The sequence below is a fragment of the Colossoma macropomum genome, unplaced genomic scaffold (assembly GCF_904425465.1).
Source record: "Colossoma macropomum unplaced genomic scaffold, Colossoma_macropomum, whole genome shotgun sequence".
NCBI lineage: Eukaryota > Metazoa > Chordata > Actinopteri > Characiformes > Serrasalmidae > Colossoma > Colossoma macropomum.
In genome coordinates, this window is record NW_023494784.1 from 28,849,163 (window position 1) to 28,876,255 (window position 27,093).

Here is a 27,093-nt window from a genome sequence, read left to right on the forward strand (position 1 = left end):
GTTCACTGCTGTTCAGTCCTCAGAGCTCTGTGCCTAGGAAATGAGGGAGGGAGAGGCATGATGCAGCCAGTGTAGGAACTCAAGCCTCTATTATCACTTCAGCTTCAGTACAAAGAGGACCTCGTTCAGGACCCATGGTGTTGGACCCTTAGAGAGTGCTGCTGGGGATAGCCTAATGAACAACCTCACTCTGCGAGGGTTATCACATTGATCTGAAGATGACACTCGACTGTGGCTTACAACAAATTGATCAGAAGTACTGTTGTGATCCTTAGGAAAAGGACTATTGATGGAGGTTATGTATTATATATGTTGCCTCTGTACTGTGACTTGATCACTCTCCAAATAAAATTGTGCTGTTTTAGGGTGCTTTTTGTGTACGTATTGATATTGTTTGTTTTAATGATTTTTTGCATTATATTTTAGAACACTGAACCATTTTATTCCAAAAACAACAATGTGTTATTCCTACTTCTCCCAGAGGTCTGTTGTGTTGGTTTGGCTTAGTTTGCGAGTCGCTGTCCTGTAGTGCACACATAATCACGCCCCTACTCTTACCAAAACAACGCAGAGAACTTCTGTATTCTTATCTACTGCTTTCCTCTTGTGCTCTAGTAATAAGTTGTCTACCCTTACTCAGTCAATATGCTGACTTGTGCTGTTGAGGGCAGTTCCAGTCTTCACTGCACAATGCTAAAGACTGTGAAGCATGTAAAAAGTGGCTGCTATTATTAATATAAGTAGCTGGCTGCTATTATTAATCTGCACTTTGAAGGAAACACAACAGATGTATTGAGAAACAATTGCATGTGTTTAAGCCTGAATATTTGTAAGAAGGACACAAAATATACTGAAGTAAATTCATTTTGCATTCATAAGGTGATCTCATAGACCCCAGCGTATGTTTCCTTGGTTAAAAATCATATTGTTTTATGGTTGCTTCACAATTAAATGTTTCATCTTTTGCCATTACCAACGCTGAAAAAGTAAGCACATTGTTAGATTCAGCCATTACAAAATAAATATGCTCCAACAATGGCTAGTTATGTATTTTTGATTGGTAAGGATGCCATTTCTGTTGTTTAAGCTTGAAGGTGACAGGACAGAGATGTCCAACCCCGCTCCTGGTGATATCCCCCCTGGAGAGTATAGTTACAGTCATGATCTAATACACCTGAACATTAGAGCAAAGGTGGTGGATCAGGCCCACAGCTGAGCAATGCACTATTAAGAAATAGGCAAACATAACTGTTCTCCTTTAATATCATCATTAACATAGTGACTATCTGTTTGTTATGGAATAGAGTACTGCTCATTCCTCCTGTGATGCACAAATATCACAACACAGTGCAAGCCACAAATGGGATATGACATGCCTGTCCCTCTAACCTGTACACAGTATACATGTTGAGATTTGTGTAGTATACACTGCAGTGTGACACACACCCCCTGTGTACAAGTAGCAATATTGTTAACAGCTCTCAAGACCCCATAGTGCCTTGAGATTGAACTCAGTTATGAGTAACTGGGGAAATCACCCTGAAGACTTAGCCTGCTTAGACTAGTTTGAACAGCAGCCCTTGATTAAAATTACCTGAGGCCTGTAATGGATATTGATTTATTAGGATGCCTTGTTAGAGGAATTCTAGTTGCTAGAATTGACTTGAAGATGCACTCTTGCTGATCCCCAAAGCCCCTTTTTCTCCCACTAGTGTAGCTAGTGGTTGGTTCATGCCAGCACGTAGAGTACAATTACTAGCCAACTAAGCAACATGAGAGCACTCAGGCAGAGATCAGGAAGTCTTGTTCTCATTAGGGATAACAACCCACCACGCTCCCTCTGCTCATGCCTTTCTCATCCTTCATAACGCACGCCTGCTTTTAGCAACCTTTCTCCAAGAATAGGATGATAATTGCATCAATTAGTGACAAAGGGGAGAAAACAAGTGCCGCCTCTTCAGCACTAGATAATGTATACAGGAGCAGGAAGCTGGGGTCCGAACCCTATCAGGATGGATTTGAGCCATAGATTAAAGACCCCTTTTCATCCACCTATGATGACCAGAACTGGTCAGGGCTGGATAAAAGGACATCACTTAGGAGTGAAAAGGCAGTGGAGAGAGGAGGGAGAAAGAGAGAGCTGGTGGAGAGAGATTGGGAGGGAGAAAGAGAGAGATGGTGGAGAGAGACTGGGAGGGAGAAAGAGAGGCAAAGAAAGAGGGACAGAACAAGAAAAAAGGATGAGGGAGGGAGAGAGAAAGAGAGAGAGATGGTAGAAAGAAAGAAATAGGTGGAAAGGAAAAGGAGGAGGGGATGGGTAGGGAAGGAGAGACAGACTGCAAGGGAAAAGGGGGGGCAGGAAGGAAGGGATAGAGAAAAGGAGATGAGGGAGGGAGAGAGATGGAAAAGAGAAAGAAAGAGGGAGAGAGAATAAGAGAAGGGGATGAGGGAGAGGCAGAGAAAGAGAAAGAAAGGGGGAGAATAGAAAAGAGGGATGAGGGAGGGATGGAAAAGGAGGAGATAGGGAGGGAGGTTGGGGCAGATTAGGGGAGAGAGAGAGATGGTAGAAAGAGGGGGAGTAAGAACAAGAGAAGGGGATGAGAGCAAGTGAGAGAAGGAATAATAGAACGAAAGAAGGCAGAGACTAAGAAAGAACGGGAGAGAGAAAAAGACATTGGAGTGAGAAAAGGAGAATGGGAGAGAAAAAGAAGAGGGGGAACTAAGAAAGAGAGAGGGAGTAAGGGAGAAAGAAAACAGATGTGGGGGGGGGGTGAGGTGGGGGGAGAGAAGGTGGAGTTTGATCAGTCTTACAGCAGAGGACCATGAGGCCAGCCTGCCTGAAAGCCAAATTGGCAGCAGAAGAGAGAAGTTGTTTGGGGGGGATCAAAGGCAGAAAGTGAGGAAACCATCCATCCTGGGAGAAAGAATGTCTGCTTCCTTTAGGCGTGATGTGCTGTAGGTTTAATGGCAGCGGAAGGCTGCCTCCATAGGCTCAGGCAGGGGGGGAATGAGCCGTTAGTGGAGCTATCAGTGCCGCTGTATATTCATCGTTACTGCAAAGTACACTGCTGAATGCTTTCACTAGTTAAAGGAGCTCCATAGATGGAATGTTTTTTCATGTAAAAGGGCTCACGAGTAATCAGGATGCGTTCAGATTTGCTGCGAAGAGAAAAAAGATGAATAGCTTTTTTTTCAGCTGTCCCTTTAGATGAGCTCTAAAGGAGACACATGAGTTCAGGTGTTGTGATAGCCCTATTTGACCGATAGGAGAAAGGCTCTTCTAATGTTCTTCTGTCAGATAGGTGCTTTCTGATTAAACACACAGTTATATCAGTAATGTTATCATGTTAGCTGTGGTGTAATCACAAACAGGAAAAAGGACCGAAATTCTTAAAGTGCAGTTTGTCGCCTTTCTGTCAAGTGTCCAGTGACTATTTTGCATCTAATAGCTCAGTCTTGTTTAACAGATTGGATAACTACTTGCAAAAGTGAGTTTTCCGTTGGATTGACAAAACTTGCTGCATGGAAGTGCATGTGGATAGCCAATCAGAATGCAACTGGCAAAATCCCAACAGTTATTAATGCTGCCTCTTGTCCAGTCGAAAATATCATAATTACAAGATGAGAGCACTTGACGGTATCACAATGTTACTTTTTAATTTTTTACTTTTTTAATGGGGGTGTGTCATTACAAAGCCATGGTGGGCGCTGAGCTTAATTTTAGTTATAAGCTTTATTTCAGCAGCCACACGTGCCAGGTTAAAATCTTTTAGACTATCATCTACATGCCAAAAGACTGGGATATTAGAATACTCAAACAGAACTTTCCATCCCAAAAATTGTAGCTTTAAAGGAAAAGGAAAAAAAAACCTTCTTAACTCATAATCAAGGTTGGGATGTAATGGAATACAAGTACTGGGAATGCGCATTCAGAATACAGAAATTAAGTATCTGATTTCATTCCAAATTATATTTTCTAAAGACAGTATTCAGAATACAGTTACTTTTACATTTTTAGAGATTACCTTGAATACTCACCTACTAAATAAAAATCTTTAAAAGAAACAAAATACACATTTATTAACTGTTTTAAAATCAGCACATGGCATGTAGGAAACATGCTTATTAGATAAACTCCAAAGAGAACCTCAATTAACGGCTTCTTTACAAACACTTAAGTTCCTGTTAAAGCCTGAGTAGACTGATAAATCCATGTGATGAGTCAATTATTAATATCAGTGTTAATAAACTCCTTTGAGGGATGATCAAACTAATAATCTCCTCAGTGGACATGTTTGTGAGTGGTACATTAAGCATTGTTGTTGTACTGGACTCATGCTCAGGGGATTGTGGGAGCAGCAGTAGACTAAAGCAGAAAAAGAAGAAAGAAAGAAAAGTTAAGAATTTCAGGACTTTATTTATTTGATAAGCAAATTTTCCAATAAACATATTAAAGAAGAATTACATAAAGAAACTGCATGTAACAGCGAGGAACAGTGTGAATTAAGTAAATATTCCAGCAGATTTTTTTCTTATTTCTTCTTGTCAGTATATATTCTAAATGTATTCTAAATGTATCATGAATATGTTACTTTTTATTTATTGTAACGTAGTGGACAGTGTATTCAGTATTCAGCCATCACTAAATATTTTGCCCAACCCTGCTTATAATGTAAATTAATGTAATGTTTTTTCCAAATAATTCAGAATAATTTTTGACTGTTTCTATTGATCCATTCATTTAGAAATTTTGTTAGAATGTAAAATGTAACTGGAGTTTTTAAATAAAAAAAAAAATACCTGTCACTGTCAAAATTCCATGCTTGTAACTGGTGTCGGGCCCAAAAGCCTCTCTTCTGTGCTCAAGGCCCGTGGACAGAGATGGATTCTCCTAGTGTATTCTAATACTGTTACCATAAGAGCTAACTGCAATATAACTTCCTCTAACAAAATAAGAAAAATGTCAAAGTGTAAAAAGCAAAGTAAAATTAAAGACTTCAGTCGCTGAGTTCTTATGGAAGGAAGGAAAAGGCCTTCTGCTTTATTGAGCTTGGATGGCAAGATGGTTCCCGGACAACCACAATGCAAAGAACATGTCAAAAACACCCCCATTTTTATATCCTGTGTGGGGCGATGAAGTAATCTCCCCTCCTTTTCTATGGAATTCTATACCATCTTAGTTCCCATTATTTCCAAACCTTACATGTACATGGGAACCGTCACATCTGCACTTGGGAACCCTTATTTCCAATCATACATGATATATGTTTTTTAAAATATCTTATCTTAGCTGTACCAGACCATTCCAGTTCCCAAGGACATTAGCTTTGACTGGTTGCATTGTAAGTTCACCTGTTCCAGGGCTGGTTCTTATCTCAAGGACAGTTCTTCTTGCTCACACAGCAGATCCTCACAAGCTTCAGGAGGCCCCTTTTACTAACAGGATTTGAAGCTAAGGCCTATTTTACAGTGTGAAGATTACTATTCTTTGGTTAACAAACACTACTTGTTAGCATTATCAGAGGATAAAGATTATTTATTCAAAACATCCGTCACTGGATAAAAACACATTGCTCATGCTGTGGTTGGTAAAGTGTAGTAGGTAACACCTCTGCCCTAAATAAAATCCTCTGTTCTTCATTTTGTTCCAGTAATGCAAAACAAAAGGAAAAAAAAAAAAACTTTTTTCCAGGCCATTCATTTTATTTCTGACCTAAACCACTTGAACACATGCATGTACAGTACTTACAGCTTCCATATTCATAAGTAGGAGCCTTGGTGGAAGACTTAGAAGCTGTGTGTACATGTGGGCGTAGCATCTGAGGCTGAGACTGAAAAGTACCTTATTAAGAAAAGTACCATATTATGTGAACTGACTGATATTCAACGAATAGTCTTTCTAACCATTCTCTGTCCTACCATTCTCCTGTCCGATACTTCAAATGATATGAAAAAACAACTGCCTGTTTGTGCTAGGGATGTACTGACATGGGAATTGTGGATCAATGCCGATATCTGATGATTTTCATGTACGTGTCTGCTAGTGCCGATACATAAACATTTGTAAAATGTGGAAACTGGGACTACATCATCCTGTATTAGCATTACAGGGGAATGCAACATTTGTTTCTGTAGGGTTACAAATACAGTGAAGTAAATAAAATACATGTATGTTGTCGACCCGCATCACCTATTGTGTAATACTGTAAATGTCATCAAATATCAGTTTTAAATGTCAGTGAAATCTAATCATCTGTTTTTTCAGCAGTTATCTGCTGACACAGATATGATTCTGATATCATTGTGTATTCCTAGTTTGTGCCCGTAATTGCAATATTTGAGAAATGTTTGTGTTCTTTAACCTTTTTTTTAAGCTGGGCATCACTATACCATGGCAGTTGTAAATGCTACATATTCTCACACTATTCTCTCTTGGACCACAAGAGGAGTTCTGGATAAGAACGTTTAAAATACAGTGTTGAATGAGAGCTTATGGAAGGCAGAAGTGGGGTGTTGTTCATCTCATGCTTCACATAGAGGTGTGTCATGGCTATCATACGCATCAGTGAACTACGGGGTAGAGAGTGGGAGAGGTAGTGAAGGGAAGATGGGTCACTGTGAATTACAGAAACATTTTCTGGCCTTTGGAACTAGGGATATATAGATATGGAAATTGTGGGCCGGTGGAGCTGTCTGATGGCTTTCATTTACATATCTGTCTATGATACCAATAAACATGCATTCATATAATGTAGAAAATAAGACCAATTCTGCCTGGATTAGCATTATGGAGAAATGGAACACTGATTCATATAGGGTGAAGAGCGCAGTAAAATGAATCCAGTTGAGATATTGTAGCTAGAGATGGCACAATACCACTTTAAAACTACTAAGTTTCAAAAGCAGCTGTTTTTAATAGATGCTCATTTTAAACTCTTAAACGTAGTGCTTCAAAGAGTAGTCGTCATGCTCAAACTGCTCAAATGCTCTACTACCCCTCAGGAAGAAACATGCAGCTAACAACATCATATCACATGTGAGTTTGGGGTATTTCTGGATAAATGTGTTGCAGGATTGGATCAGATTCATTCTTTTTGCCTTCTGATATCCACATTGGATCTGGATTTTTGTTGATATTGGCCCTATACCAATACCCAGTGATACAGATATTCTACTATAATTTTATCATTGTAGCTCAGCGATGTTTGAATAATCAGCTTTTCTAGAATTCAGTAAATGTTTCATCAAATATTTATTGGAAATGTCAAATCTAAACATCTGTCTGATGCCAATAAATATTTTTAAACAATCATCTGCTGATACCGGTATGCTTGCAGTATCATTGTGCATCCTTACTTTGTACCAATGCTGCACTCAGGTTAATCATAACTTTAGAGTTTTCTTTGAGTCTTTATGCTATTATTACAGTATGCATGTTGTTTTACTTCACATGCACCTTTTCAGTTTGATTGCATTGTTCATTTTTATCTTGACTTCTCAGCACAGCACTAGTGTAGTGGTGCATATATGCAGGTATACAGGTATATCCACCTTTGAGGACACGATTCGCCACATACCCAGGTAAAATGGCAACATGTGTTTGTGTCCATGTAAATTGCTTGATTTTGATTTGACCATGACCGCAGAGGGCAAAGACTTCACATTCATCCAATTCTGCATAACCAGTGCACTCCCTTATGTGTTGTGATTTTTTTTTTATTTATTTTTTTTTACTTTTATTATTTCACCCTGCCCTAATGCTCTGCAGTCACTGATAAAACTCAATAATATAATACAAGCTAGCAACTAGCATCTCGGGCAGTAGTTTAGGATTAGTGAATACATCAAAGAATGTTATTTGGATTTATGAAAAGGTTTAAAGCTGGGTCTGGACTATAACATAAACATCCACAATTAGATTTGAGATCTGTTTTACAATTACACTTTGTGGCCAAAAGTATGTAAACACCCCTTCTAATGGAGCTCAGGTGTTTTGCTCACATCCATTGCTAACAAGTGTATAAAATCAAGCATGTAGACATGCAACCGCCAACAAACACTGGCAGCAGAATGGGTCATTCTGAAGATCTCGGTGACATTAAATTTTCCACTGTCATAGGATGCCATGTTTACCACAAATCAGTTTGTGAGATTTCTAGAAATTTCTTCTTCTGCTAGATCTGCCCTGGTCTATTGTAAGTGCTATTATTATGAAATAAAACAGCTCAGCCTTGAAGCAGTAGACTAGGCAAACTCACGGAGCACGGCTGCCAAGTTCTGAAGCCCATAGAGCCTAAAATTTTCTATCCTTTGTTGCATCACTCACTGTTGAGTTCCAAACTGCTTCCAGAAGCAACATCAGCACAAGAACTGCAGTAAAAGTGTGTTCTCTACAATGATGAATCACGCTTCACTATCTGGCAGTCTGGTGGACAAACCTGGGTATGGCAGATGCCAGGAGGACACTACCTACTAGAATGCATAGTGCCAACAGCAAAGTTTGGAGGATGAGGGATAATGGTCTGGGGAGTAATGGTTTTTCAGGGTTTGGGCTAGGCCCCTTAGTTTCAGTGAAGAGTAATTCTAATGCTACAGCATACAAAGACATTTTAGACAATTACATGCTTCCAAGTTTGTGGTAACATCTTGGGGATTGGCCCTTTTCTGTTTCAGCTTGACTGTGCCCTTGTGTGCAAAGCAAGATCCATAAAGACATGGTTTGTTGAGTTTAGTGTGGAGGAATAGTTGCCTGCAGAGAGCCCTGACCTTAACCTCATTAAACACCTTGGGGATGAATTGGAACATTGATTGCAAGCCAGGCCGTCTCGTCCAACATCAGTGCCTGACCTCATAAATGCTCTTGTGACTGAATGGGCACAATTTCTCAAAAACACACTCCAAAATCTTATGGAAAGGCTTTACAGAAGAGTGGAGGCTATTACAGCTGCAAAGGGGGGGCCCACTCCTTATTAATCCCCATTGTTTTAGAATGGGATGTCCAACAAGCTCATGTAAGTGTGATAATCAGGTGTCCATATACTTTTGTCTATATAGTATATATTCTACAGCTATATTGATCTACATTATCCCCTTTATTTTAATACACTTTCATTTTTCACATTTGATACATGAATGGAATGAATGCATTTGTATTGGCTTGTTGTAGGCCTCTATTTTATTACATTTACAGTACTGTGCAAAAGTCAGAGACTGTTTATTGAATTTCCAGTCAAAACAGCCATTACGTACATACGAAAGTTATTAATCTTTCAGTAGATATTTCTGAGGTGATTACATATAGGATAATGCCCTTCCATAAGCAATAGAAATGTCAAAAGAAAATAAGTAAATCAGTTTCCAAAACTGGAAAATTATGAAAAAATATAGAGAAAATGGGACTCATAAATCGTGCAAGACCTGATAGTCCACCAGAACTCCAACCATCAGATAAACAGTACTTAAAGCTTTCATCTTTGAGAGAGAGGAAAAAATCAAGCTCCACTCTTGCTTCATATTTGAAAAATCCACAGCAGTTTTTGTCCGTCCTTCCAGTGTAAGAAGACAGTTCAACGCTATGAGTCTGAGAGGATGTGTAGCGGTCAAGAAGTTATTACAGAGAAAATGCGTAAATCAAACAAAGAACCTGCTGTTGTTCTCGGAATAATGGACTGACCACCCCAAAGTCTAGACCTCAACATCACTGATGTGTTTGGGATTACTTGGATCATGAGAAGCAGAAAATGCACTTTTGAGACTGAACTTTGGAGGTGTTAGACAATATTCCTGATCTGTCTAGTGTATTAATTTTTTTTTTTTTATACGTGGGGCCCTTACAAAACACAATATCCTACAGTCTCCTATCCTACACACCTATCCACACCCCACTGCTGCATAAAATGTATTTTTTTCGATCAATTTCTTCAATCAAGCCTGTTCTTGTAATTTGTTCTGAGCAGTAATGAGAGTTTAGAAACTTTATATGCTTGTACATTATTATATACGTTATTTCTGCCCCTTGTATATTCATATCGTGCTCATTAGCAGTAAAAGTGACCCCTCTCTCTGAGGCACCTTCTACTGTGTGGTCACTCAGGGTCACTGTGGGCCAGAGGAAGATGCGCTGTGGGCCCTTTGATCATGATAAGGCACTGATTAGGCTGAAAATTCTCCCTTCAGCAAGGTGACCCGAACAGCAGCTCGGCCCAAACGTGCAATTAACAGCTCTCTGATTTATCGCCTTCATTGACCTCTATCAAGTAGTTTACCGCAAATATCCCCAAACCCAGGCTGGAATGACTAGCCTATTAGTGGCTGACTGTTCCACCATAAATAAAATAAGCTGATGAAGAACAAATTAGCTAATTAAAAACAGTTTATAGCAGAGCAATGAAAGTTACTTTGCAGCCATATCAATGAGAAGCTAAAACTTTTTTTTTTATAATTGGTCTTGTCTGATGAAGTCCTTGTAGTGTACAAAATCACTTAACTGTGCAAAAACAGAGCTAAAACCTTGTGCAAGATATTTCCTACAAATATAAAAACGAATTGTCTGTGTAAGATGTTAACACAAGCATTGTAATCTTTGAGTCCCTGCATAGCAAATTGTTTCCCAAAAACAATCCCCCCCAACCTGCAGTTGAGGACAACTGATGATAGATATCTGAGTGTTTTTCCATATAATTGCAGTGCAGTCTCTGCACCGTTTACTTTTGACACATATATTACATTTTGCATTCTCAATATTGTGGTACAAAAAACGGATAGGGAACTTTGATAGAGGGAGCTGAATTTGCATGAAGTTTTGAGTTGTTGAACGTCATTCATCTTTGTGCCTGTCTGTGTTCTAATGATGTCTGTCAGGCTGCAGTACAGGGAGTGCGAGCTGAAGGTTAATCGCTGCCTCCCATCCCTTTTGCTCTAGAGAGGACCCGCCACAAGCCTTTCTACACAGACATACTGGTCAGAATGCACAAAGAGCTCTACTAAGCACTCTGTCCCATGGACCTCCACTGCTCAGTCTCTCTCTCTCACTCTCTCTCTCTCTTGCTCTTGCTCTTATTAGACTGTGCCTCAAGACAGAGATCAGATAGAGAACACAGTCTGATACGTTTAATGCTTGCACTTACGCTGTTTGACAAAGAAGGATGAGTGCTGCAATAATGAGTGATAAACAGAGGGATACTGAGAATGCTAATCAACCCAAAACAACTGTTTTCAAAATCGTTTTCTACTTGAAATCCATATGCGTAATGTACCGTATGTGTTATTATATGAAAGCGCATCATACATTATGTATTGGCTTAATTGCCTTAATGCACAGCCTTAGGTCAGGCTGTATGTGAGTAATTCTGTTAATGTTAGAGGAGCACACTTTTAAAAGTCTACACTACATGGCCAAATATATGTGGACACCCAAACCTGACATCCATATGCTGCTTGTCTCTTTCCAAATACCATGGTCATTAATATGGAGTTTTTCCTCTTCTGCTGCTCTAAGCCTCCACTCCTCTGGCAAGGCTTTCTGACAGATTCTGGACCGTTGCTGCAGGGATTTGCCTCTGTTCAGCCACAAAAGCATTGGAGAGGACAGGCACTGATGTTTGGCGATAAGGCCTGGCTCACAGTTGGCATGGCAGTTTATGCCTAAGGTGTTGGATGGGGTTTAGGTCAGGGCTCTGTGCAGGTTCTTCTACCCCAAACTTGCCAAACCATTTCTTTATGGATCTCGCTTTGTGCACATGAGCATTGTCCTGCATCGTTGCCCCAGAAAATCCACAAAATTGGAAGCACAGTTCTCTAGAATGTTATTGTATGCTGTGGCATTAAGGTTTCACATCACTGAAACAGGGAACCAAACCATGAAAAACAGTCAGTGTCCATTATTCCTTCTCTGCCAAACTTTACAGTTGGCACTCTGCGTTCAGAATCATAGTGTTCTCCTGGTATCTGCCAAGCTCAGATTTGTGGCTACCAGATTGTGAAACATGATTCATTACTCTAGAGAACGTGTTTCCACTGCTTCAAACTCCACTGGTGGTGTGCTTTATACCATACCAGCCTACGCTTGGCAATGCGCGTAGTGATCTTGTGTGTGGCTACTTGGCCATGGAAATCTAATCTCCCGGTGAACAGTTCTTGTGCTGACATTGCTTCCAGAGGTAGTTTTTGGAGTAACCGATGACCGAAAGCTGACAAACAGTGTGGCCACTGATCCTGTTCATTTTGGGATAACTAATGTTCATCATATTAGTCAGCACTTGTTCTTCACACAGGTTTTTTCAAAAGCAATGGTGAAAATGAACGTTTCCTTTTGTCTGTGCTTTTTCCTGAGTAGAACGTGAATTAAATGTTGTGCTTTGTGTTTACTTTGTAAACTGTCCAGTTCCAGTAACGTTTCATTGGGTGCGCACTGTGTGATGATACAGTATTTTTATTAGCCACTACCACACTCTCCTATAGCTTTGGTTGTTCAGCTAAATCAGTTGTGCTAGCTGCAGCCTGCCACTAGTCAGATTGCTGATCTTGATATCTTAGTGTTTTTCCTACTGTTTCTGTTCAGCCTATGCACCATTTACTTTTGGCATGTGTATTAAATTTCAGGGTAAGTACAGCAAATAGCAGTAAATAAAGAGAATAGGCAACACCCACAAAGATGGCCAGCAGCAATGCTTTGCAGCTTCTCAAATGAACACTTTTACTTCTATTCAGTTGTTCTCTGTGAAGTGACAGTACTTCTGTAGCCACCACAAACACAAGCTGAAGGCTGTCAAAAGCTGGTATAAGTTCAGGTGATTGTAGGACCTATTGATACAGCTAATCAGTAATCTAGAAAATCTCTTCATTGTGACTGGCTGCATCATTTCATCTCACATAAATAACTGCACTGAAACATTTAAATATTTGATTTTGCAGTTCTAAGTTCTGGCCCCAGATTACCAACAAGTTAAGTTCTTCAATGTCAGTCAAAACTCAAAGTTAGTGTCTGTTAAGAGGCTCATTGAGGGGCGATAATTAGTTTTTGAGCACTTAATTGTGCACTGGAGCTGTCAACAATGTTTCAACTAACAGCACACGCTCATTAATATGTCTGCTATGGGAGGGGGCAGACAGAGAGAAAAGAACAGTGAAAGAGCAGTCAGAGAGAGAGAGAGAGCACACAGGCATTCAGGCAAGGAACTCAGCAAGGAGCAGCAAACATCCTGCAGCCCTCCTACTGTGATCCATCACCCTGGTGTCATAAGAAATGCTGATGAAATCTGCCACTGCTGCTGCTCGGAGACAGAGAAGGAGACAAAGGAGTAGAGAGGGGGGAGAGAGAGAGAAAAAAAAAAACAAAGGGAGATAGAGGTTCAGTTCTGTTCAGACCATTTCCAAGGCCAAAGCCTTGTCTTTTTTTTGTTCCTGTGTGAGGTAATACAGCAAATTTCTTTTTGATAAGTGCAGTCTCTGCTAGCGTTCTGCTCCTGAGTCTTTTTAATGGATTTGTCAAAGTGGCCTCTGCTTACCAGCCTACCAGGCATTCTGCCTAATTGTATTTCCAACTCTTTCCTTTAGCCAAATTGCTGGAATTATTATTGCTCAGGGATATTATTTGTGATTAAAGCAAATTGTCATTTTGTCCTTCAGAGTGCCTGATTGAAATACACAAAGAGCAGTGCTCTAAAGCAAACAGTAGACAGCCTGAAACTCAAGAAATCATTTTCTAACAATCATTTCCACTTCCTAGCAGTACACTAATGATCTGTAATTTTGTGGTTTGAAACATATTTAAAGTTTCTTTGGTTTCTTTTTGAGAAACATGAGTGGAGTGGAAGGTGACCACACTCGCTGAAACAAAATAGCACATTCTAGCTATTGGGCTGACTTCAGCATAGGATTGGTCCATTTTACCCCTGACCTGTAGTGCTTAGGCTGATTTTAAAGATAGCAGTTTATTAGCGTGCTGTCAGAGCCCTGGCTGTATTCTTGAGTGGAAGAGTGGAGAGGCATGTTAGATTTGTGGAGGCCTGCATCTGTTAGGCTGTCATACAGCTGGGGCATGACTGCTGAAATCACCATTACATTAAAGCACCCTCACAAATTTTAGAAAATTCTAGTATTGGTTCATTTTTTTCTTTTAATTGCAACGGAATATTTAGATTTTTTGATCAATTGTTAGGTTGAATGTAAATCTGGATAAGGTAATGATTAATTAGACTAAATTTCAGTTATCACTGTATCATCTCAGCTAGGGGAATAGTAAGTCACACACATTTTCAGTTTCTTTGCTGTGCGCAGATAGAAACCCGCATCATTGAGCTTTTCTGATCTCAAAACTTGCTCACCTGGTTCATATTCACCCTTTTGCCAGGCTTACTTGCTTGAGTGGGAGAAATGTGAGTAATTGTGTGATTCAGACGCAGTATGGGATCCCATTTCTACAGGCTTTATCCTCATAAGCATACTTCCTCTTGGGTTTAAATCCCCTTTTTAGTCCTTATTATCTTCCTAATTTCACACTCATCCCAGTAATGAATTGTAGAGACTTTCATATTAACTAGTTCTTTAGGCTTGTGTATAATGCCTGAAAATGGTCTGTCCTATGTGGTGTGCACATACACTAAGGACATACTAAAGGTAATTGCTTCTATGGGCTCTCATCTCTTTAATCCATACCAGGTTCACTTCTAGTTTACTGTGCACATTAATCCTTTAATGACAAGGCAAAAAAAGCACATTTCTGCTTTTTAATCTACTTTTTGTAATGTGACTTCTGAACACTGTTGTCACATTTATTTTGATATGTAAAGAACATGAACTAAGAAAGATTTAAATTTGTGTAAAAACTCTGATTAATAACATATTAATTAACTAACTCTTTGAGTGAAGGAATGGAATCTGGGGTGTTGTGTTCAGATTTATCTGATCATTTCCCCATATTTCATTACTCTTTAATCAAAACATACCATGAAAATAGTACACAAATGAATTTTGAGAAAGTCAAGTATTTCTAAATTTAAACACTTGTCGTTAGTATTTCATGGGATGAGTTATATGCGGAAAATAATGCTAATTTGGAAATAAAACGTATGTGAAAGTTATTAGTCTTAGTTTCAATTAATGTTTTCCAGTTGGCACTTTTACCAAAAAATATAGTCAAGACTTTAATAAGCCTTGGTTTACAGTTGATTTACTGGAGATGTTGAGGAAAAAAATAAATTGTATAGAAAACGTTGCGAATCCTACTTCTTCACACATGGCATCTATAAATCCTATAGAAAGAAACATATCTATTCTATTAGATCTGCAAAAAAGAAATACAGTGAAAAATATACAAGGTTAGACACTTAAAAGAAGAAAAGACTACTCTAGAGGAACTATCAGTTAGGTTGGATGGTGAAAATTCTTTGAACAATCCATCTGATACAGCTCATAAATCTAAATATTTTTTGTAATATTGGTTATAAATTAGCTAACAGTATTTCTGTTTGTCATGGCAATCTGCTCGATTTTATTGCAACAGAATTTCCTGTTATCTCCTCGGTTAAACCTGCTGATATCCAAGAAATAAATGACATAACTGATGAACTAAAAATAACTTGCTGGTCATGGCAGTATTTCTGCATTCCTTGTCAAACAGATGAAACCACTTGCTCACATTTTTCTTTGTCTCTGAAAACAGGCATTGTGCCAGAGGATTTAAAAGTTGCCAATGGTTCCTATGTTTAGAGCCGATGATCCATGTTTTAATAACTATTTTGCCATGTTCTTCAAAGATATTAGAAAAAATAACATAGAGACTCTAATTCAGTTCTTTATAAACGTCAATATGGTATTTGGAAAAATCACTTCACTTATATGGCTCTGCTTCACCTCACGAAGTTACCTCTGCACTTGAAAGAAATGAATTTACTTGTAGTATTTTCTTTGACCGTCCAAAAGCTTTTGATGCAGATAATCATTTTATTGAAAAAGTTGCATAAATGTTTTTTATGATATTACATATAATTGATTAAAAACTATATCTCAAACAGGAAGCAGTTTGCTTGTGTTAAGGGTTGCTATTCCAGCAAAGTTAGATAACTCTGTGTTCCACAGGGATCTATTCCTGAACCGTTATTACTTGCTTATAATAGACTTATAATAACACTTGTCTAATGTCTCAAACATTCTTTCTCCAATAATGTTTGCAAATGGCAAAACCCATCATTACTGTTGCTCAGGACGTAATATGGATGTATTAACGTGTAGAATTTTACGTGTTAATTTCTTATGCATTCGCACACACATTGTTGATGTTGATAATATTATAGTTATTTGATGTCCCCTTTATGTTATTATTATGTTCTTATGTAATTTTGTGTTTTCTTTAATTTAATTGTGAATTTTTTATATTATTTAGATGGAGACTTTACATAAGCCTATCAGGGTTTTTGAGTCTCTCTGCTCTGTGTATTATTTGTGATTTTTGTATTTTTTGTGTATTTCAAAACATTTTGCAAATAAATAACAAAAAAAGCAAACCATAGTAAAAACGCATTTACTAATACCCTATTCAAGTCAATCAAGTGTAGCATTGATCACTGTGCAATGTAGCAGCAGCAACTTTCACCTGTGTATTCTTACTGTCTTCTGTCTTTTTTTTCTCCCCTCCCTCCATTTTGTCCCATCACTCTTCCTCCCTCTTTCTGTTATCGCTCTCTTCTCTCCTTACCCCCCACCTCCACCCCTTGTCCTTGAAGTGAAGATGTGTAAAAGGTTGAGAGAGGGAGAGGTGCAGAAAGAGAGAGAGGGTCTTGCTGTATTTACCTCTTCCCATCATGGCTCACTCCTTTCTTGTGTGTCCTCTGAATGGAGAATTTCACAGCTATTCAGTTCTTCAGTCAGTGCCTGTGAGCCAGAGACGCAGGAAGGTGTTTTGACTTCACAGTGACGTCTGGCAAAATGACACAGAACATGCCATAACATGCTGTGTTGTGACATACAACTGATGTATCAAACAGCTGATGCATAACATACTCACTCTGCTCTCTCTTGCTCTAGATGAATTTTTTGCAAATGAGCTAAGCAATGACCAATCAGATTTTTGATGTGTGGTGCAATAGCTGATTTTGTCACTCCTGTAGCAAAGCTACACGCTGAGGATTCAATAGTCAAACTCTCACTGAGTGGGAGAAATTATAGTTGATTTTTTTTTTTAAGGTTAGACATTATTAGGCCACTTTGGGTGCAAAGAACTACAACTCCTACTAAACTTTTACTCTAGAAATCCAGGGTTGCTGTAGCCCCCTCAGCACCCCTACTTCCCATTCTGCCATGAGCTTTTTCTAATAAGTACCTCCAGAATTTTTAGCATACTTCATAAACATAACCAAATGAGACTATGAAAAATGCTGACTGTAGTTCATCAGCTTGATCTCATTAAAAATATGAGTGAGAGCAACTTTTCAGTTAGGTAAAATATTTAATCAGAAAACCTCAAAAACACAGCACATGGTACTTTTCTAAACGTGTCTTCATGCTTAAAAATAAAGGTGTCAGAGAAGGTTCTTTGGATCGATGCCATGATAGAACCACATTTGGTTTCCTAGAGAAGCTTTCAATGGATGATTCTTCAATAAATCATGGCTGTAAATGAGATGTGTAAGTGAGAATAACTTTTAAAAGTTTAAAGAACCTCCACATAATGAGAGTTTTTCCTACCACTGTATATTCTGACTGTATATCCATTTAGGACCCTTTATTAAACGTGTAGGGTAGATAACATATGTTCCCATTTCTATGTGAGCTCAAGCTGATAAAAAAGAAAACAATTTTTGCTCATCTTCACCAAGAATAATTCTAAAGGGCACGGTACATACTATTAACTTGAGTATATTGATTTTGGTTGTTTTGGTTGTTTTGTTTTTCTGACAATTGTCTGAACCACAAAAACATTTCACAGTGTTCTATTTTTAATCAGAGCTATGGTAAAGCTAGATGCTGGATTTTCGAGTCAGATATAGTTATTGATTTGTTGGGGCCTCCTAGTTTAGTAATCATCAATATGGACCAATAATTCCCTAGCAATCTTGGGCTGTGTAGAACTGCTGTGTTAGCAGATCCAAAGCAAGCAGACGCAGGGGGAGCTTGTACTAGTGGGCCGTACATTAAAGTGATAAAACATGACGGAAAGAAAATAAACAAAAAGCTTTTCCTTGGCATTTTTTGGCTGCCACTAGGGAGTTGTCAGAGCTTATGGCAGGATTTGACATTTAGTTTATGTGACGTAGTCATCCTTCAGTTCTCCTGTAAAAAAAAAAGATGGTGAAAAGTAGCAGAGTGTGTTCTGAATATCTCTTGATTGGCTGGAGTGGCTCCATGTGTGTTGATTGCAGCAGCAGACCCAGGTGTGCTTCCAGCCTCGCCGCTGGGGAGCTCTCCATGGTGATGGCCCACCTAAGGTGCGCTCCCAGGGCCAGAGCTGAAAAGCTGTCCATGGTGCTGAACTGGCACATTCTACCTTAGGTGGCCAGCTTCCTCTCAGCGATGCTGCTCATTATTAGCAGTTTAGCAAAAACAAAAGGAAGGAATAGTGCTTAAAAATGAGTCAGCCTTGTGTTTGGAAGAACAAAGACAAGTCAATGCAGCTAGTATTCAGCAACTGAATGTGCTGTGACTTCAATTTCTTTGCACCCTGTGCAATGACAAAGAATCTTGAATCTTGAAAATGATGAGCCTGTATTAGAAATAAAGAGCTGTCCGTGGTGCTGAACTGTCACATTCTACCTGTGGTGGCCAGCTTCCTCTCAGCGCTGGATGCTTTTTAATAGCAGTTTAGCAAAAATAAAAGGAAGGAATAGAACTTAAAAATGAGTCAGCTTTATTGTTGGAAGAACAAAGACAGGTCAATGCAGCTAGTATTCAGCAGCTGAATGTGCTGTGACTTCCTGACTAGAAAAATGATGTGCCTGTGTTAGAAATGTATGTGTATTTTAAATAAAAAAAGTTTAGGTTAATTATGTATGCTCATATTGCCTAAATGTTACTGCCAAAAGGTCTGGGAAACGATACTAGATATTAGGGCTATCTTGATAAAACTCTGTTGGATATTGCAATGACAATATATCATAATTAAAATAGTATGTTTCTTACAGGATGTGCAGCAAATACACACCCTTATTAAGGAGTAATCTAACCTTTCCTTTTTGCAAATGGCAACAATTTTACAAATTCCCTATTCATTATTGTAAAAATTGCAAAATAAAATGACGAAATAATAATAGCGACTTACATCAAATCTGCAATTTTTTTCTGCACTGTAAGGCTGTTAGAGAAACAGTCAGGGTTCCCTGAACAGCTTCTCCTACGTAGGCCCACAAAAACAAAACTGTATATAATGAGATCCTTTAAAAGCTTCTCAGGGCAAGGGCGGTTTTTTGTGATAGTAACCCCTATTGCTTTACACATTTTACACATAACACTAACAACAATGCTGTGTTTAGTATGTTGGCGGTAGATGGATGACGCCAAAACATATTCCATTGTTTTGCAATGATGTAAAATTCAAGAGAGTTCATTTTTGAGAGCCGTGAATGCCAAACATCTCATTGTTGAAGTCCAGGATCACCCAGTATTGTACAACAAAAATTAAAAAGCACAGAGCGTCCTCCTGAATTTTTTTCCCATGTTTCCATCTTTTCTGTGTTGTCACTGTGCCAACGTTGTGAACTCAGCATGAGAATAGTTGTCAAGTTTGAAGCATTTTTACATGCTAGTAGTAAAGGGCAGGGGCATAGCCACAGAGCAGGTTGGATATTATTTTTTTATTTTTCATGCCTGCTGTGCCAGTATGCTTTAGCCTGGGATGATTAGGCTTAGGTTTGCTGTTTTTTTTCCTTGCCTTTGTACTTCTCTACTATCTGATTTTAACTTGGCCTTGTTGTCTAAATCGGGCAAAAGTGGCTGTGAAGCGCGATGCAGTGTTGCTTGTGTTCATGTGCATCCAGTTTGGTTGATTTACTATTGTTTTGTATCAAGACATTGGAAGCATTGGAAGTGGTAGGATGATGACCGCACAGTTGTTAGCTATAGCCTGTAGCAAGATATTATGACTTTGCGAGACAAACCATGTTTGGAAATTGTATCTGCCAAGTTTGCCTACTCACTGTTTCGCAGGCCTACCCAAAAATCTGTGGTGCACACAGCTGCTGTAACATTAGACACGACTCCTCACTCTGTTGCATCTTTTAACAGTGCATCTATTGCCGTAACCCATAAAACGATAGCTTGTACTCATTCGAAAGCTTTATTTGTTAAAATTAAGGTTTTACACTGCATTGAACGGATAGTTCAGTCGGAGATGATGTAGAGTAAATCTGCCTCACAGTGTTTGCAAAACGTCCTTCAGGCTGGACTGTCACACTGCCTGTGCTAATGTTTTTACATAAATGAAAAGGTATATGATGGCTTGTTCTTCAGGAATGTCTTATGTAGCCTATTTCTCCTCAATCTCCCCTTAATAGCTTACACCCCCTGTTTAACATTCATGAGATTGAAAACTCCCACATTTAAATGCATTACCTGCCCATATCTGTTTGTATTGTATATTACTGTAACCTTTTTCTGAAGGCAGGCCGTGTGTGGAGGAATAAAGTTGTTCCGTTTAGGTCACTGTGTACTTCCCAGGGTGGTTAAGATCAGTTTCATCTCAGTTGGGAGCCTCACTCCCAGACTCAGGCCTGTCGCCCTGCCACTGTCAGAAAAATAAATATGATGAATCTACCTCTTTAATTACCCTGCAGTTTCATGCCAGCAGTCATCAGCTGTCAGGAGCAATTAATATCTCAGCAATAACTGTTCCTCTTGGCAAAGTTTAAAAAAGAATGAATACATCATGTTGTGAGTAGTGGTTAATAACATTGTTTACTGTCATTGCCACAGCAGCTGAGGAGCTTTGTGAAATTAGAATTAAGTGGAATTCCACTTCAGTTTTCCAAAACGTGATTCCATTAACGCTAAGCCTTTTCGGGGGAGGCTCTGAGAAGTGTGCACATTCATCATCGCAAAAGACAGCTTATTTACAAAAGAGTGCACTGAACTGATAATTCAAATATCAGCCTGCTGAAGGAGTGGAAATATTTGAGGAGGCTGTAAATTATTATGTGCAATGTAAAGACTGCGCATCCCCTGACAGTTCAATCATAGATGCATGTTATCCACATGCGCTGTTTATTTATCTATTTATTCACAGAATGAAGAGGGAAAAACAGCCATGATGGCAGTATAATGTTTGTGTCAGCACTGTTGGGTGTACAGACATAATAATCAGGTCAAAAACTGTTTCATTAGGGAAGACTCCGTCTGACCTTTCTGTGACAAGGGCTGCGGCATTCTAATTTCCCATGAAATAGCATGCATCAATAAGTTTGACATTTACATTGGCGGAAAGCAGAATGCGTTGCCAGCATTGAAACATAGCAGCGAAGAGAAGGGAAAAGCCCAGGATTACCCGAATTAGACTTAATGGAAGAAGGGAACATGAATAGCACATTAATGTAGCCTAAATTTTTGATACAATGTAAGAGTCGGCTATGTCCATCTTGTGGTCTCTAGACAAAAAAAAACTTGTGTTGGTGATGGTAACAAATGTGTATTAAACATTTTTCATTTGATTTTTCTAAATGACTGCAACTAGGCAATTCCACGTGAGAAATTCAGTCTGTTGCTGAAAGACTTACTAGCTTTTTTTCCATTTATTTTTCTCCGGTTTCATTCGGCTTAGTGGGCTGTCTGCTATAACACATCAGTACATGCATGCATATGAAGTTGTTTTTAGTCCTGTGACCATGCTCAGAGGAAAGCACATAGGAAAAAAAAAGTCCTGGGACCAGGCAGAAGCTTGGAGGAAAATGCGAAGCACATGGATGATAACAGACAGGATATGAAGAGCTCCTTTCAGCAATAGGTCTTCTTATTTTAGGACACAGCCTCCGTTCACTTAGACCAGACTACATCAATCTCAGCAGTGTGGCTTCATGGAGACAGGTCACAGTGGGCCTTCCAAACAAACCAAGCCTAATAATCAATTGTTCCAGTCACAGACTCTGACAGACTCATAAAAGAATGCAGTCATTCATCCTCCATCCATCTTTCTCTTTGTCATCCTTTCTCTCTGTGATCTCTGTCTTACTCTGTGTTGCCAACCTCCACCTCCTCTCTCTCTCTCTCCCACTCTCTCTGATCTGCTATGTCCTCTGCCTTTCTATGTATGCTTGTCATTGTCTCAAACACTTTCTAACAACCTCTAACCTCTGTCTCCACAGATCAGCTGAGGAGGGTGGTCATGGAGTGGAGAGCGCCGCAGATATTTGAGGTACAGGGTCACATTCTGTTTCTAAAAAAGCTGACTTCTGCTATTCAGTCACTCTCCACATGGCAGTGAGATGTTTAATGATTACACTATCTAAGGTAATTTAATGAACACCTCAGAATCTGTGGCAAACTGTTGTAAACCCGAGATGCAGTCTTGCAGTACAGTAAGGCATATGAAAAATCTTGAGTGTTGGATTATGAGTTGCACGGAATCAAAGGATAAATGTCATTTCAAATAGTTTGTCTAAATGCAGCACTCTTCAGAAGTATTGTAAACATGCAAAAAGGCTATGAGAAAAACTTTGTTGTTTGTGTTATCAGTTTGATTTTACACTTAAAGCACTTAACTTCCTGTTTCACTTGAGTATAAATGTGAAGTGATGTGCAGCCCAAACACCATTAGTCATCCGTCATCATAGAGACGATCAGAGAAAACACCAATGACAATGACAAATAAATCAGACAGTAGCTTCACACCATCTCCGCTGTTAGGACAAACAAGAAGTTTCAAAGTACTGGAGCTGTGATGAAACTGCTTAAAAGAGCACACAAGCCTCCACAAACAGTGGAGAATTTGTTCAAAAGGCAGCATTTTCTTCTAGGACCACAACGGGACAGTACAGGACTTGGTGGCATCCGGGGTCACCTGGTCTTTACTAATTTCAATGGACAGGTAGCTATGCTTACAATGCAGTCTAAGCTAGATATCAGCTATAGAACATAGTCTTCTCAGTTATCATGTTGAAGTGTTGCCTAGTGCAGGGGTCAGCAACCCAAATGTTAAGAACAGCCATTTTGTCCTTCAACAAAAATCAACAGAAATCAAACCACATTGGGAGCCACAACATTTTATGTCCATTTTATTAAAGTAATGTTTTACCATCTTGGCTGTAAATATGTCTCAGCATGTGTTTATGTTCTAGTATAGGCTAGATATTATAATATATGATCAAAAACGCAGACTTACTTTGCTCTGCTTTAAGCTTTAGCTCAGCTGTAGCTGCTTTTTTCACATCTCTGGCAGGAAACTTCTCCTTACAAGTAGAATAGTTTCTCATAAAATGTCTCTCAACATTTGTTTTTTTTATGAGGCTGAAGTCAGCTCACAGTTGCAGCTTCTCATTCATCAGCTTCTTGTTCAAATTTTTCCTTTCCACCTTAAATGTTGCTTTGGACGCCAGAATGCAACTTCTGCACCATTTAAGGTGGAACAGGAAAATTTGAAAGAGAAGCTGACTTCAGTTTCGTGACTTTTTTAGTGTTTGACAGTTGCAGATTAAATATATTAGGAAACCAGCTGGAGGTGCATATATGCAAATACGTCCATTCATCTCCAAATCTTCGATGTTCGTCTTAAACCTTTCTTACAACCTTAAACTGTTGTCTGCGTTGCTATATGACCAGCAGTCTGCACGCTGATCTTCAGGTTAAAGGTTGGTGAATTAGCACTTATAGACTACATTAACTCCAGTGTTTAATACCATTTATTGTTAAAACTGTGTTAAAACGATCATCAGAGCTTTATTTTACTGCAAAAGAGGATGATTTTTATTTTTACCTAAAAATCTAATTCTGCTGTGGAGCCACAATAGGGCGGTGAAAGAGCCACGTGTTGCCGACCCCTGGCCTAGTGCCTAAACGTGTCACCAACAGTGCACCTTTCCCAAACAACTGTCTGTCCAAAGAGAATATTTTTAGGATAAATGACCTCATGGACTCATGGCCTTATTTCAAACACCAGGAGGTTTTACATCTGGAGGTTTTAGATAACAAGTGAGTACGAAGGATGTTGAAGAATCTAAAAAAATTGTTGATACATTGATACTTGCTCCTCATAAAGCATTATTAGACAGTTGGTGTTGGCAAGGAGAGGGTGAATATGTACTCAGCGTGGGGCTGCCAGTAATTGTGACACCTTTTGAATTTTAGAAGAAGAAAATCATCTTTGTTTCTAAAGAGTTTAGTACAAGTCAGTTTAACTGTGATGATCTTGCAGTGGTGCCATCAAGAGTTTTTTATTTATGTGCTGCACAAAAAGAGCCTTTTAAACAGCACTTTTTTATGAGATGGGGTTTGTTTGAAGGTTGACCTTCAGACATTGCTTCTTACCATCATTTCTCTCTTGCATTTGCACGTTGTGCCACTCAGACTAATTCAAAGGCCTTTAACAGCTCTTGTCTCTTAATTTCTAGTCATTACCACAGGGCACTGGCCAGAATCACTTGCATAACAAATTATTTATATTTCCCCCATTAGAAATGCTGGCTTCAACTGCATCGAGTGCACACTTAGCATAATGCAGGCAAAATGGCTCACACTAACTGTATTAGAAATTTAATTTCAGTGTTAGCTAATTAAGCTTCCCAAAAACTTGACAGAGAACTATGAAACAAGCTCACCTTCCCCCCTCCCCCTCTTTTTCATTATCATATGAAAGCATATGAAAGGATAAATGTTTTTGGAATGATGAAGATCAATTAGTGAAACGAAAATATATGGTAATGGTGCCGTGTAGGTTAACCATATGACTTATGGCCATGAGTATGCTGTGGTGGTATGATCCCCAGCTGGCTCGCTGGAACAATTAGCATTCATTAAAACACCAGGAGCGCTTTAGGAGTCTCATCTGGGCTGAGCTCTCATTTCACTCTCTTTAAAATCTCGTTGTCTAAAAATGGAATGGTGCAAATTGCGTTGGCTCTGTGGTCTGTCAGCAGAGGGGTTTTCTTTTAACCACCATGCTTAATAGTTTTGCTCATTAATATTATTTAGGTTTGTGTCATGTGCTCATGAGTGCACAAAGGATACCGCTGGCAGTGTTGAACGTTTACTCTGGTGCCTTAAATGCTACTTAGTGTATTTGTTCTTCAGTCAGCTGGACAGAACTTTCTTTTTACTGGGCAATATACATTTATCACAGCTTATGTGTTTTATAGGTTAAAGCAATACCAATAAAGCAATAACAGGATTCTTCCTCATGGCTATTTGCAGTCCGTTCCAAGAAGAACATTCTCCATTTTTAATCTTTTGCATTGACCTGTCTAGTCAGTCTTACTTCTCTTCTGGTGCTGCAGCCTTTCTTTTTTCTGTAGACTGTAATTTCTGCTACTGTTGAAATGGTAGGTTCTGAAACTCGACTCTCATGCTGTAGGATTTGGTGCAACTCCAGCAAGTGGAATTTTTAGAAACTGATTTAATTTCCTTCAGCACTCACAGCTTTTAGAATTCACATTAGTTCCAAGCATTTTGTCCAGAGATACAGAATTATATGCAGTAAACAGTCAGAGTTAAAATGGTAAATCAAAGCATCAGGGACGTTTAAGTTTGCTTTTGAATGCTTTTGACAGCCTGAATACACAATATGTCACGGCCTCATAATTTTCCGTTGACCTCATAAACTCCTAAAACTCCTCTTTTCAGAGGAGTGACTTGATTTACCGCATAAACGTAGCAACCCTGCTGTGCTCAGCTGTGTGTCTATGTGTACCTTAATCATAGTAATCCTTACATTCTTTATTTCCTTCTGATTATTCTCAGTAGCTCTGCTAAAAGGAGCGGAATTGATTTTGGCACACGACAACAGGAATGTGGAGTTATTTATGCTCATATTCAGTGATTTCCCAAACAAGGCTTTTGTAAGGCACAGTGGTTTGGTCATTCCTTTTAAAACATGTTTACAGGTATTTTGGAGATTCAGTATTCAGTAGGTGTTGTATGTTTTGACAGTTTATTCGGTTTAATGGCCATGGGTTTCATCTAGGGGTGGGCGACACAGCAAAAACGACATCCTGACAAACATTTTCATTATACATAATAAGTATGACAATATTTGCTTTTATAGATGTTTGCTTAGTTGATGTATACAATGATTTGTATTCTATTTTTCACATACTGCACTAAATCCAGTTAAACACGATTAATTATTATCTTTGCAGTGAAACATGCAGTTGTTCAATGTGAGTACTGATTTCCACTGAAACTCAGAAAAGCATGTGGTGACAAATGATCATGCCAAAATCAATGGATTAAAAAAGTTATGATGGGGCAATTTCAAGCTAGGAACAAAGTGAAATGTTCAAAGAAAGCATCTTAAACAAGTGATTTAGTCATGCTTGGGTACAAAAGGAGCATCCAGGAAAGGCCCAGTAAGGAAGGGTCGAGGCTTGCCACTTTGCCAGAAGAGAATATCAGAGAATAATCCAACAGTTTAAAAACAATGCTTCTTAACAAATAATAGCAATAATTTTAGAGAATAATATATGAGTGCATAATATCACCTCTAGAACCTCTAGAAATCTCTGTGTGTAAAGGGTCAATACCAAAAACCCCAGCTGAATGCCTGTGTACTTCAGTCTCTCAGACAGCACTGCATCAAAAACTGGCCTGCTTCTGTGATTGATTTCACCACAAGCGCTTAGGAATATTTTTACAGTCCGTTGTCAATAAACACCATTTGTAGTATAGTTAAGGCTGTACTATACACAGCAGAAGCCATTTGTCAACAATGTCCAGACTTCTCTAGGCTTGAGCTCTTCTGAAATGGACTGATGCACAGCGGAAACATGTATTGTGGTCCGATAAGTTTACTTTTTAAATTGAATATGGAAATAATGGACATAATGGACAAATAATGTTCTCTGGGCTATAGAAGAAAATAACCATCCAGATTGTTATCAGTGTAAAGTTCAAAAGCCAGGGTCTGTCATGGTATTATGGGGTAGTAAGTGCCTGTGGCATGGGTAACTTGCACATCTATTGTAG

General features: G+C 38.9%; 1 protein-coding gene across 1 annotated transcript in view; it reads left to right on the plus strand.

Annotated features, from left to right (window-relative positions):
• b3galt1b (UDP-Gal:betaGlcNAc beta 1,3-galactosyltransferase, polypeptide 1b) overlaps nt 1–27,093 on the plus strand; it is a 113,992-nt gene that overhangs the window by 40,129 nt on the left and 46,770 nt on the right. Inside the window, exon 2 of the mRNA XM_036567504.1 lies at nt 22,284–22,333. The gene's annotated coding sequence lies outside the window, so the exon portion shown is untranslated. The remainder of the gene's footprint in view (nt 1–22,283; nt 22,334–27,093) is intronic.